The 10592-nt window shown below is 34.3% G+C and overlaps 1 long non-coding RNA gene and 1 pseudogene across 1 annotated transcript in view; one reads left to right on the top strand and one right to left on the bottom strand.

The window, feature by feature from the left end:
• LOC120604988 (uncharacterized) overlaps positions 1 to 1921 on the top strand; it is a 254697-nt gene extending 252776 nt beyond the window's left edge. Inside the window, exon 5 of the long non-coding RNA XR_005653476.1 lies at positions 1400 to 1921. This is a non-coding gene — a long non-coding RNA (uncharacterized LOC120604988). The remainder of the gene's footprint in view (positions 1 to 1399) is intronic.
• A 7463-nt stretch (positions 1922 to 9384) lies between these two features.
• On the bottom strand, positions 9385 to 9503 carry LOC120605150 (uncharacterized; annotated as a pseudogene).
• Positions 9504 to 10592: the final 1089 nt, after the last annotated feature.

Genomic DNA, 10592 nt, shown 5'->3' on the forward strand with positions numbered 1-10592 from the left:
TTTTCTTTCTTTTCTACTGTGCTCATTTGGGAAGTAATTTAATGTATAATTGGTAAAGTAAATGGCAGTTATACTTTTCTGCATACAATGATTGTAATAAATTTATATAATTGTCAAGATAAAAGAATAAAATCAAACAGAAACAAAGTAAACCATAAGATGTTTAACTTCTTTCCTAAGACAGAGTTGCATGCTGAGAGAAATTGTTTCAATAAGATATACTAACTGTAGCTTCACAATAATTGAAAATTTCTGATAATACCAGGAGCTCATTAAACATACACACTCATTCACTTGCAATCACAAAACCTAAGTAAGAAAAATTATTATTTTTCTTTCATTGCTTAGATAATTACTTAGCTGTCACATAAATATTTGGTAGAGTATATTATTTCAATAGTATACAATATATAATACAGGAAGCATGCTTTTTAAAAAATTAACTGTTCAAAGAAATTTTTTATTTCATTTATTATTTAATTCATTTATAATATAGCTTCAGACAAAGCACTTTACCTGGTACTATGGAGGTAGAATAAGAACTAGTTCCTGGTCTTTTGATTAAATTATTTATAAAGCTAATTTTTTTCTCTTCTGCATCTTACAATATGCAGTAAATGGATAATAAAAGTGTACAGTCCCATAAAGACAAAGAAAACAAAAAGATGAATGATAACTGCCTTAGTTTTTTGTTATTCTGCTCTACTAAGGGTCAGTAGAAGGGAAAAACCAATGAAAAACAACATGCAGAACTTTGAAAAGAAATGGATAGGTCCTTCGGAGAGTGAAGGACCAGTATGTAGATGTGCAAAGTGTATTGGTTGAAAGTGTTGTGACAGGTTGTTAAAATGGGATTCATTTTCTGCTAAGGTCTCAACAGATGGAGAAAAATCATAAGGTGGAAAGAATTCTTGCATTTCAAAAGATAAAGCAAACAATGGCAATGATGACAACAAAGTTTTAGCAAAACACCTATCTAATAGACACAAAAGTATTAGGCATGAAGAGACCAGGATATAGCTTTTTTTTTTTTTTTTTTAAGAATTATAGGAGCTTTAGAGAGAGTGCCATAACATTTCTCTTCTCTACCCTAGCCCTCCATGGGGCTGAATTTGAGTTGAGAACTTGAATTTGTCCCCAGGGTGCATGTGCACTAGAGTTTGGCTCAATGCGAAGAAATCTAAAACTTGCTGCATAAGAGTAATGGTGGAGAGGCGTTTCTTTCCTGTGGTCCAGATATGGGCCTCCTGGGTGAATGGGATCCAGCCTTATCATTTACAGGAAACTTCAGTCAAGATTGCTTCTTGATGTTCAGCCTCAGCACAAAGAGATTGGACCTTTACCCAAAGATGCAGAAGCTGAAGATTTTGTTTGCCTTTATCATCTTTCATTTGTTTAGATTCTTAAATGTCCAGCCAGAGAACAGGCACTGCCTCCTTGTAGCAGCTGCAGCTGGATAGTCCGACTGGAAGACTTCACAAGAGCTAACCTCAAGAGAGATAGAGTCAAATGTAAGCATTCTCCAAACCCAAAGAAAGTGAAAGCCTGATAGTGATTGTACCTGTTGTTAAGTAAGAACTTTCTTTTCCCTCCCCATTTTTTCTCCTATTGTCTCTAACTCTGGAAGAATAAAGAATGAGGGGCAGGCAGCTGATGGGAGTAGGGGGCAGAAATTGATGTGCAAGCCTAGGAAATAGAGAAGAAAGTGAGTAGATCCTTCTTTCTCACACTGAGGTCGTTGGAATCTGCTATCAAAGATACACAGAACTGAGGAAAGGAATGTCAGACAAAAATCTTTGGTTATTAAACTTAATGAACATTTTACTACTGAATTAAGACAGTTCTTGGGCCCAGAAGTGACTAAATTATATTCCTTCCAATTATGAAATATCCTACATATCCAGAGGAGTGTAAAACCATATATGACACATCTGCAAAGTTAAATAATAATTACAAAGCAAACGTTATGTAACCACTTACCTCAGTAAAGAAATAAAACTTTTTAGACCTTAGAAGCCATCCTCTTATGTGTGTTATTTCTGTCATCTCTCCTTCCTAAACCAATCCCTTGACATTTGTGGCAATAATTTTTCTAATTTTCTCTTTAGTTTTATCATATTTATACATCCCTTTTACTATTGGTGGATGTTTTCATGTTGTTTTTCAGTGTCCTTTCTCTCTCTCTCTCTCTCTCTCTCTCTCTTTTTCTTTTCCTTTCTTCTTATGATTGATATCGCTCTGAACATTTGTGTGCATCTCTTAGAGAATGTACATTAGTTTCTTTAGGGATAATGTAGAAATTCAGAGTCACAGAAAATGAATTTTTTAAAGTAGAAGTTTAACAGTTTAGACCTCCTCCCCACAATGCATATTTCTCGTTATTCCATGTGCTCATCAACACTGATTATTATCCGCTTTTTCAATTTTTACCCATCTAGTGGGTATAAAATGGTATTATATTGTAGTTTTTAAAAGTATTTCCTTGATCATCAATGCTATTGATCATCTTTTCTTATGTTTATTAACCTTTTGAATTTCTTCTTTTCTGATATGCCTGTTCAAATATTTTGCCTATTTCTACTTTAGGTTATTTGTCTTTTTCTTACCAATTTAAAGGAGTTCAATATATATTTTGAATATTGGTCTTTTGTACATTATATGGTATGCAAAAATCTCCCACCTAGTATCTTGTCTTTATTCTCCTTGACTTTTGATGAATAGAAATTCTTCAATTGAATATATGTCAGGTATACATACAATTCAATTATACATGTAATTAAATTTATACCTTTCAATTTATAGTCTTTTTCTTTTTAATAAGTGCTTTCTGTGTTTTAAGAAATCTTCTCTTTACCAAGATGATAAAGATATACTCTTATTTTATCTTGTACACTTTTCATAAATTTCCTTTTTACATTTAAATCTTAATCCCATTGGAATATATTGTATATTTTGTGAGATAGAATCCATTTTCTTTCTGATTTTTTCCCCTTATGACAACTCAGTTGTCCTGGAACTACTTAATGGAAAGCTCTTCTTTTCTCTGTTGATATGCACAGTCACTTCAGTTTTATAATAAACATCTGTATTGTTGGATATGTTTCTGTGCTATATATTCAATTCCATTGGTTTATTTGGCTATCACTCTAGAATATCATCCTGCTCTATCAACATAGCTTTACATGTGCTTGAAATCTGAAGAAAAAGAACCATTTCGTTATTCTTCTATTCTTTATCAGTATTGTCAAGGATATTTTTGGCCTTTTCTGTTTTCATATAAGTGATAGAATTATATAAATACATAAGAGATATAATTCTATATGGCATAGAATTATAGAATCAGTTTTTCAAGTCCATGTTGAAGTGGATTTGGATTGCAAGGGATTAATTTGGAGAGAATTTACATTTTATTGAGTGTTCCAATAGGATATTTATCTCATTTTTATGTATATTAGTTTCAATACTTGCTAAGGAAAGAATTGTGTCTCTCCAAGTATCATATGTTGAAACTTTAACCCTCAATGTGACTGTATTTGGAGAAAGGGCCTTTTGGAGGTAATGAAAGTCGAGTGAGGTCATATCATTGGGGCCCTGATCTGATAGCATTGAGGGTCTTGTGTAAAGAGGGAAATCTCTCTCTCAGCACAAAAAGAAGAGGTCATGTGAGCATACAGCGAGAAAATGGCCAACATGTCCAGATAAGAGTGAAACTTCAGAATAAAATCTGCTTTGCTGGCACCTTGATCTTGGATCTTCCAGCCTCTAAAACTGTGAAAAATAAATTTCTATTGTTTAAGGCATCAATCTGTGGTATTTTGTTATGGCAGCAGGAGCAGACTAATACAGTAGTACTCAATGTTTTCTACAGAGAGAAAGTAGATCCCTGGGCATTTTGTAAGTTTGATATGAATGTAAGTGACATCTACTTAAAAATTTAATTTTCTTTTTGTTACAGAGAAAGAAAATAGATCTCTGTATTTGATCTTATGTCAACAAACATTGTTAATCTCTCTTGTTAGATGTCAACTGTTAATCTAAAAATTCATTTAGAATATCCTAAAGTGACAATAATATTTGTGAATAATGAAAGCTGTGGGTTTTCAGTTTTTTTTTTTTTTTCAGTCCTGATTTTTCTTCTTGGGCTTACTGTGCTGATAAGGATCTAATTCATAAAGTCTGAGGTGGGATCTGGGAATCTTCATTTCTGACTAGTATCCTGGGATTATTCTTAAAGTTTAGGAAACTCCATGTTATGGTACTTATATTGGGTCATAAAGGTCTGGCACTATTGGCAGACATATGTTGATTAGCTCAATTTGTCTTTTGGTTCATATTTTTTCTTCATGATAGTAATTTATGAGAGTTAAATTTATTTCTAGCTCAACAAAATGCAACTGGAGATATCTGGGTCAGAGGAGGTGCCTTCCTTCACTAGGGAAAAGACTGAGGAATGTTGAAGGAACAAGAAATAGGGAGATAGATGCTACATAAATGGTGGGATTTAACAAACTATATATCAGAGTTTACTGCACACTCCAAGCTCAAAAGGAGCTCTTCTGAACTTCTCCTTTGTCTTCCAGGTCAAATAGAAACTTCACCTAATCTGTTTAAGCTCTCCTTTCCCCTCAAATAACTACTAATTTTGCCTCTTAAAAAAAAAGTTCACCCTCAATATGCTTACTCATCCATGTGGCAATATGGACTACATTTACTAAAAGTGATTCAAAAAAGAAACACGTTCCTTTTGCAAAATAAAATATTTGAGATATAAAATATACTGAATAAATAATATTTAAAGGCAGAGGTAATTTTAGGAGAATAATAGAAATGAAATCGTCAAAGAGATAACAACTGAACTGAATTTTAAAAGAGGTAAGAATTCAAAATATAGGCATGGAAAGGCACAAAGTATCTCATTAGCTAAAAGGAGAGGACATGTGCAGATAGCCATAGATCACAAAGTTTGAGAATCAGCTTAACAGTAGATTTTAGAGTCTTGATGTCAAGCAAATATGTGAGTATGTATGCTAGAGAAAGGTACAGTCTGCTAAGATTTTAGATGGTCAAGTGTCATATACAAAATTAAATTTGGGCATGTCGTGCAGGAAAGAATGTGGGAAAGAAAGAATTAGAGTCAAACAAAGCATTTAGCAAACTATAACTTAGGTAGGAAACGACAAAGATCCAAAGTAAAATAGCAGTAAAATTAGAAGAGAATGCGTTTAAAGAAAGCCCTAAAAATTCACCAACATAAGTCACTCCTAGAGGGAAAAGCGCCTTCAGATCATACTTAACACACCTGTTTCGAGGGAGGCTCAGACACTAAAATGTTCTATAGAATCAGGTTACTAATCTGAAGAAAGCATTCTTTAGAAAGATTAAAAAAGAAACAGCCAAAGATTTCTGAGATACAGTGTCCTTTGTGGAAAATGTCATACCCTTGTTGGTATTCAAGAGCAGTAATTTCAACAGATTTCTCTGATGCAGTCTTCTAAAATTTTGTCAGGGTGACAATACCTTGTTTATCCCCTGATTAATGTACTGCTTTTAAAGAACAGCTGAGGAGATCTGATGTGTCAGTTCATTTAAATGCTGCCATTTTGCTTTTGTTGGAAGAGCACAGCAATCACCCTCATACCACAATAAATAAAGTTTTGGCAGTAGCTGCTGTAAATGTCTGATCCATCTTCATGCCTTATGCAAAGGGGGAGAGGGGAAAAAGGAAGAGGAGGCGCTTCTTTGTATTCGTATTTCCCTAAACTCCACTGACAGTCTGTGCAATTTCTGATTTATGTTGTGTGGAAAGTGAGCTAGAGAATGGCTCACTTCATTTGTAGCTTAACTTCTTTGAAAGTAAAAAATACAGAAGCTTGAGCTGTCGGCAAATCAAATATATGGTCATAACTTTTACGTGGAATATCAATTATCTAAGTGCAAAGCAAAAGAAATTATAGAAATTTTTATTTGGCATTAGTTTACTTTATATATATAGTTTGATTTAGCCTATGGTACTCTGGCCTTGAGGAATTTATTTTTCCTATGGAGTCTCCTACCTTGGTCAATGTCACCATCACCTGTTTGTTCCAGTTTATGTTAATGAACATGGAGTCCCTCTTGACTCTTTCCACTATTCAAAATATCTACACTATATGTCCCAAGTTTTCCCTGAATCCTTGCTTTCCTGTTCATTTCCATGCCTCTGCTTTTCTTTTATCAGCTTAGTCTGAATAAATTTAACCTTTTAACATGTGTTCTTCACTCCATTTTCCCTTCCAAAACCAGTTCTTCACACTGCTGCAGAGGTTAACATGTCCAAAGATAAACTGCTGTATTTGATTTGCTGCTTTGTTTGACATCTTCCAATCTCCACCCTCACCTTCAGAATTCCTTATAGGGACAAGTACAAATACCACACATGCAAGATCCTTCAAAATATGGCTTCAGTCTATTTTTCTGACCTCATGATTCTCACAGCCACCTGCATAGGCTGCTTGCCTTTTCTAAACCTAGAAAATACATTGGCTGAGAATGAACATAAATGGTCCCTCCTCCATCGGACTTCCCCATCTACCCTACGTTTAGGCATGGTGAACACTCTCACTCTCTGTTTCCATAGCATTTTTACATATTTCTATTAAAGATTTTTATTTCTTTGTAGTTATTTCACGATATGGCATCTTGTCCATGTATAAGACAGATTGTGTTTTATTCCAGTTTTTCGTAGCTAATTAACACTAATCACTCTAAGAAATCTGGTATATCAAAATGAAAGTAACAAAAACTGCTTAAAAATTTTTTTTTTTACCCCCGGAAAGGACGTAGATATGCTTCTGGGCCTTCTGTTTATCCTTTAGTGATTTTTATGGACACTCTTCCCTTGAGGAGTATCACCGATTGAAAACCACTGAAAGATCCTTATTTATAACCCGAGTCCTAAGCACAGTTCTCAGTAAAGAGAAGGCACTCAAGAGGCTCATTAAATGGCTGACTCAGAGTGTACTTTTTAATTTAGTTGTTTCTTAGAGGTCTGGCTTATCATTATCGTAGCTCCTCAATGACACTTTTTAAGCATGTTCTTTTAAACACTCGTAGAAATCCCTGATCATTTGAGTGTTTGGTAATCCAGAAACATCACCTTCTGTTCCTCTTAAGCACTGTTATCTCCTGATATACTGACACCCATTAAGCAAAATTTTAACACCAGACATCTTTTCCTTTAACTCAAGTCTTATCTAGAGCCTATATTAATTCAGTAGTTATGTAGTTAACCTCCTGCTGGGCCCTGGAATTTCTACCTTTCTCATTTCTTGAATTACTTATTTATTAGCTCCTTATCGTTAATCTCTTCATACAATTTTTCTTCAGAATATAAAAATATTCTGTGACCTCACATCTTCAGAAATACTCTTATGTCCACAGCCTGCACTAGCAATAAACCTCCTTCTCTTTCACAATTAAGTCTCTTGAAAGAGATCTTTGCATTTCTCAATTTTCATCTTTCTCCATTTATTCTTTGAGTTGCTTGCCATCTGTGTATATTAAGTGCAATTGAGTTGGCTCTGACTCCTGGAGACCTTATGAATGATCATGTCCACAATGTCCTGTCCTCAACACCCCTGCTCGTTCCTCTAGACTCCTGCCGATGGCTTCTTTTATGTAGTCGATCTATCTCATATTTGGTCTTTCTCTTTTCCTGCTGACTTCTATTTTTCTCAACATTATTGTCTTTTCCAAAGAACCCTGCCTTCTCCTGATGTGCCTGAGGTAGGACAGCTTCAGTTTTGTCATTTTTGTTTCCAATGATGTTTCAGGACCCACTTATTCATCTTTCTGGTGGTCCAGTGTATCTGTAGAGCTCTTTTCCAACACTGTATTTCAGATGAATCTATTTTTTTTCTTTCTATCATCCTTCTTCGCTGTCCAACTTTCACATCCATACATAGTATATGAGAGTGTGAGGGTCTGGCTGATCTTCGCCTTGATCTCTAACGACACATCTTTGCTCTTAATGATCTTTCCTAATTCTTCCATTGCTGCCCATCTGAGTCTCAGCCTTCTGTTGATTTCTTGGCTTCAGTCTCCATTTGAATTGATGACTGAACCAAGGTAAGCAAATTCTTCAACAATTTTAATATTTTTATTGTCTGTGTTAAAGCTGTGTATTTCTTCTGTAGTAATGATTTTGTCTTCTGATGTTCAAATGCAATTCTTCTTTAGCACTTTCTTTTTTCACTTTCATCAAAAGTTATTTCAAATTAGTGCTCCTTTCTGCCAGCAAGATGGTGTCATCTGCATATCTTGTTATTGATATTTCTTCCACCAATTTTTTCTCCTCCTTCCTCTGAGTCTAGTCCAGTTCCTTATGACTCCAAATAAGTCATTTTCAACTGTGATCTCTGTTTTGCTAAATTTAGTGGACAATTTTGTGTCTGTTTGTTTTCATCACTCTACCATGTGACATTCTGCTTATTTCATGCTTTTGAAGTTTTGCTTTGGCTGTCTCATTCTGTATCTCTAATTCTTTCTGTATCTATCCAGGCTTCTCTTCCTTTACCTGTTCCTTAGTATTGGTGTTTTCCAGCATTCTGCCCCTGGTCTCTTATTTCACTGTCATTCTCATACCATATGAGCTTATCCACTGCCACAGTCATATTAGGGGTTTGTAATCTGTGATTACTGAGCCCTTGAGAATCTATGCATCGCCTTTAGGGGAGTTCATGAATTGCCTTTTGGGAAGTCCATGAATTCTTAGAATTTTAATTTGAAATAAATTATGACTATTTCAATAAATATAATGAAATATTACCCATTTATAAAGAGCAATGAAGTATCAATACATTCTACAACTTGGTCGAACCTTGAAAACATTATGCTAAGTAAAAGAAATCAAAGACAGAAGGTCCTATATTGTATGATTCTATTTATACGAAATCTAAAATAGGTAAAGCAAAATAGTAGCTGTCAGGTTGGAGAGATGGGGAATTGGGATTAGCTACTTAATGGATGCAGGATGTTTTCAGGTAATTAAAATGTTTTAAATTAGAAGTAAGGATTGTGCCACATGTGAATGCACTACATACTACTAAATTGTAACTTAAAATGGTTAATTGTATGTTGCGTGAATTTCACCTCAATAAAAAAATTTAATGGGTTTATTTTATACCCATCAAAAAAGAAGGCCCAAAGATTTTATTGTATCAGATCTTTTTTACCAGTTTTATTGAGATACAATTGACATGCAGCATTGTATTAGTTTCATGTGTCCAACATAATGATTTATTTTATTTTATTTTAAAAAATTTTTTAGGCGAGGCAACCCTTGGTTGACCGCACAGATTGCAAGGAACTCGTCAGCTTACGATCCCTTATTTTTTTCATTTTTTATGCCTACAGCACCTGGTCTTCCTTGGTGGTCTCCCATCCAAGTACTAACCAGGCCAGACCCTGCTTAGCTTTCGAGATCAGACGGGATCTGGCTTGTTCAGGGTAGCATGGCCGTAGACTCAACATAATGATTTGATATATGTATATATTGCAAAATGATCACCAAAATGTTTAGTTAACATCCATCACCTTGCATAGTTACAATGGCTTTTCCTTCTAATGAGAACTCCTAAGATCTATTCACTTAGCAACTTCCGAATATACAATACGATATCGTAAACTATAGTTGCCATGTGGTACATTACATCTCCAGAAATTATTTATATTATAACTGTATGTTTGTTCCTTTTAACTACCTTCACTCATTTTGCCCACTCCCCGATTCCATTTCTCTGCTAACCACCCAACTTTCTCTATCTATGAGGTGTTTTTTTGTTTGTTTGTTTTTGTTTTTTTTTTGTTTGTTTGTTTTAGGTTCCATATATAAGTGAGATGATATAGTATTTGTCTTTTCTGTCTGGCTTATTTCACTTAGCAAAATGCCCTTAAGGTCTATCCATGTTGTCATAAATGGCAGGACTTCTTTATTTTTATTGCTAATATTCCATTGTTTATATATACTACATTTTTTTTATCCATTCATCCGTTGATGGACACTTAGTTTGCTTCTGTCTTAGCTCTTGTAAACAGTACTACAATGAACATGGGGTGCAGGTGTTTTTTCAAGGTAGCAATTTCATTTCCTTCAGATATATATCCAGAAGTGGAATTACTGGATTACATGGTAGTTCTATTTTTAATTTTTTGATGAATTTTTATACTGTTTTTCATAGTAGCTGCACCAATTTATATTCCTACCAACAGAGCACAAGGGTTTCCTTTGCTCTGTATCCTCTCTAACACTTATCTCTTGTATTTTGATAATAGTCATTCTGACAGGTGTGAGGTGGCATCTCATTGTGATTTTTTTTTTTCACTTTTATTAAGAAATTTTTTCCCGGCTTTATTGAAATATAATAAACAATTAGTTGCTCGTATTTACATTGTACAATAAAATGAGGTGTTTTTTTTTATACCTGACATACAATAATATATTCATTTCAGTTGTACAGCATAGTGATTAGAGATACTATATAATTCACAAATTGATCACCCCACTAAAACTACTACCCCTCTTCCACCTTACATATTTATTATAACATTATTAA

This window comes from Pteropus medius, unplaced genomic scaffold (genome assembly GCF_902729225.1).
Source record: "Pteropus medius unplaced genomic scaffold, Ma_sr-lr_union100, whole genome shotgun sequence".
NCBI lineage: Eukaryota > Metazoa > Chordata > Mammalia > Chiroptera > Pteropodidae > Pteropus > Pteropus medius.